This window comes from Branchiostoma belcheri, unplaced genomic scaffold, assembly GCF_001625305.1.
Source record: "Branchiostoma belcheri isolate BF01 breed outbred unplaced genomic scaffold, Haploidv18h27 scaffold374, whole genome shotgun sequence".
NCBI lineage: Eukaryota > Metazoa > Chordata > Leptocardii > Amphioxiformes > Branchiostomatidae > Branchiostoma > Branchiostoma belcheri.
The window spans coordinates 93,665-96,909 of record NW_017803992.1 but is presented as its reverse complement, the minus strand read 5'-3'; the positions used below and the strand labels follow the sequence as shown (position 1 = coordinate 96,909).

The following is a 3,245-nucleotide window of genomic DNA, read 5'->3' as shown; positions in this document are numbered from 1 at the left end:
ATGGATACAGAGGCAACTAGCTCTATGATCACTTTTTTTAGTTTTCTGAGTCAACATGTTGAGATCATTCAAATGGCATCAGATCGTAACCAAACGTATTGCCTGTAAGAAATAGTGACAACAACAAAAGACTCACATGTGTTAGAAAGCTGGGGTCAGATTTGATCCCAATGGACCACCATTAACTTTCTAGGATAATTCAATTAACAATGCTCCAATCTTAGTAAAAACGTATGAGTTCTAAACATATATACAAAGAAACTCATAAAAGAAACAAGAAATGTCAAAATGGCACATATCTATATACGCCCGGGGTCAGTTTTGACGCCATACGGTGGGTTAAAGGTTAAAGGTTGTTGTCGACCTTTCAGTGGGCACATTGTTCCGAGGCATATCTCTTTACGTTGAAATTTGAAGATTTAGACTCGCCATCTGGAATCTTTAACGCGGTGTTTAGAACCTTTAACACATGCCCTGGCTTCGTCGCGTTGTTCACTTGATCATGGGTCAGTACTGGACGTGTTATTTAAATAAAAAAGGCCACATCTCCACAACAGCGTGACGTTTACGGGGCCTGTTTTTGTTTGCAGATCTGACTTACCAGGGAATCAATCATTTCAGAAGGTCAGTATTGTTTACTTTCCTAAACATTTAATAATAACGTGTCCAAAGAATTAACAGAGATAAAAGTTAATGCTAAGCCGAAAAAATACAGAAGGTAGTCAAACGTCGTACAGAACTTCGTAATTCCCTGGTGGAAACAGACCCCGATCAATGCGGTTAAAAGGACAAAATACTGTTCTGATGTCATCTGTCTGCCGTCATGTAGGTCAAGTTTTCTGTGCCAGGGATCGTCAGTTATTTTGCGAACATAAATTTACAGTATTTTGCAATTTTCTGCATTCTGGTGCACTTTTAACCTTCAGGTTCAGAACCCAGATAGTTCACTAATAAACCTGTCTGCGTGAAATCCCACACCATAACTGTGTGCATTGCGGTTGTAGAAACATAGACTCAATCTTTGAACTCGATAACGCAACGTTTAAGCTGCATTAATTTTGTATTTGCATATATTGCACTGTTTTTAGACATCGTCAACTCATTAGAAAAAGATGACCTAGGTAAGTGTTACTGTAATTGGAGCATGCATTATAAATGAAAGGATGCCATCGGAGAGGTCTTGTTTATGTTACAACAAGTGTTGGTCATAGGTCAATTTGAGGGTATTTACATGTATATTGTTATGTTATATTGCTTCATGTTATGTGTGGTCGTCTTCGTCAAAGAAGATCATAGTTCACTTCGAAAGTTAATTGATGATCGTTTTACGATCAAATCACATATATTTGGCAGCAAGAGGTAGACAGGGAGTCGGCAGTCTGTTATGAGAGAGTAGTAGAATTCTGTTAGTTATTCTTGTTTGTACCTCTAATTCAGATGTGTTATTTCCGATTTCAAATTAATACCTGTAGTAGAATACGTGTAGAATATTGTATAGTTCAGTATAAACACTGATTGTTTTTGTGTTTGTGTAACATAACTTATCTTAGCAGCTAGACTCCTACTTCTAAAGTTATCTTTGGTCTAAAAGTTACATTGTGCCAAAAAATTACACTACATTACACTGTTTTTAGACATTGACATTGTCAACACATAAAAAAAAAAGAATGACCTAGGAAGGTAGTTCTGTAATTGGAGCATGCATTATAAAGAAAAGGATGCCATTGGATATGCCTTGTTTATGTTATGTCATGTTTCGATAGCTCCCAAAAAGCTGGAGGAATTAAGATATTTAACATCCAGCTGTTTTACAAGCAAGAATGGTCTATATGAAGCTGAAATTTTAGTGCTGGTCAAAGTCAATTTAAAAGTATTTATATTTTTATGTGGGAGTGTTATATGGTTGTATGTTATTTGGGGTCATCTTAACTCAAAGAAGAGCATATTTCACTTTAAATGTTCGCTGTTGATCTTTTTACCGTATCAAATCACACATATTTGACAAAAAGAGGTAGGCAGACAGTCTGCAGTCTGTTAAGAAATCCGTTAACTATGCTTGTTTGTACCCCTTCTAAATCAGATGTGTTATTTCGGGTATCAAAGTAATACCTGTAATAGAATACGTGTATACTGTATAGTTCAGTATAAACACGACTTGGTTTTGTGTTTGTGTAACATAACTAAAGTCAGCAGCTAGACTCCTACTTCTAAAGTTAACTTTGGTCTAAAAGTAACATTGTGCCAAAAAATAAGTATGAAATAGAGGTCATAACATCTATCAGAATATTGTATTTTCTAGCTGTCTTAAGAAGTTGATTTGCTCGATTTCAAACAAATGGTAAAAACGGGACGACATATAGCATTTTTGGAATTAAAATCGTAATTGAAACTTCTGTCAAAAGGCATTTCTGGTAATATTTTTGTGCCATGAGAAATAGTCAATACAATCAATTTTCAGTTGATCTATATAAACGAGCTGACTACATGACCTGAAGACTCCTTCATTTTACCCATCTGAAATATGACGTTTTTTAATGCAAATGACATTTCCATTTTAACGAGAAGTCGCCGTGGTCTATAAAACGGTTTTTCTCTACTGTAATACTTTAAAATTAATTTGAAAATGAGCATTGTCATATTGAACAGAAAGGGTCGATTATTGTCTCACTTTAAATTCTGCTTATTAGTTAAAAGGCCTAGAAGAAGCCCTGTCTTACTATTAACTAGGTGCTGAAATTATAGCTTAACCTTAACCACAGCCATGGAAACTCACATATCCATCAAATTACATGAGTTACGTGATGGTTTTACTTTACTTGTAAGGACAGTTGGAAATTCTTAGGAAGTTTTTTTTTCTGTTGGAACAAATTATTAATAATGTAGACATAATTTCTTTATGCAGAAAAATTTTAATCACTGTTAATGAAAATTTCCTTATAAGATTTGTTTCAAATGGCTAGTTATAGAGCTGGCAATAAACATATGTTAACATAAGGCTGTATTTCAAATACAAAAATGTATATTGGATTACCTGTAAAGTGTGTCTTGAATTGACCTCATATCTACATAAACACATAAACCCTAGACCGTCTACCTGTTGGGAACAATGTCATGGTCAGAAATTACCATAAAACTGTATGTTATTATAACATTAAGACATGCTCTTATTAAAAATTGGGGACTGATTCAGGTCAGTTGAACATTTTGGTTGATTTTAAGGCGATCAGAAAAAAGTCTCTGCGCTA

The 3,245-nt window shown here is 34.7% G+C and overlaps 1 long non-coding RNA gene across 1 annotated transcript in view; it reads left to right on the top strand.

The window, feature by feature from the left end:
* Window positions 1-381: 381 nt before the first annotated feature.
* LOC109476425 overlaps window positions 382-3,245 on the top strand; it is a 75,707-nt gene continuing 72,843 nt past the window's right edge. The window contains exon 1 of the long non-coding RNA XR_002140614.1: window positions 382-624. This is a non-coding gene — a long non-coding RNA (uncharacterized LOC109476425). The remainder of the gene's footprint in view (window positions 625-3,245) is intronic.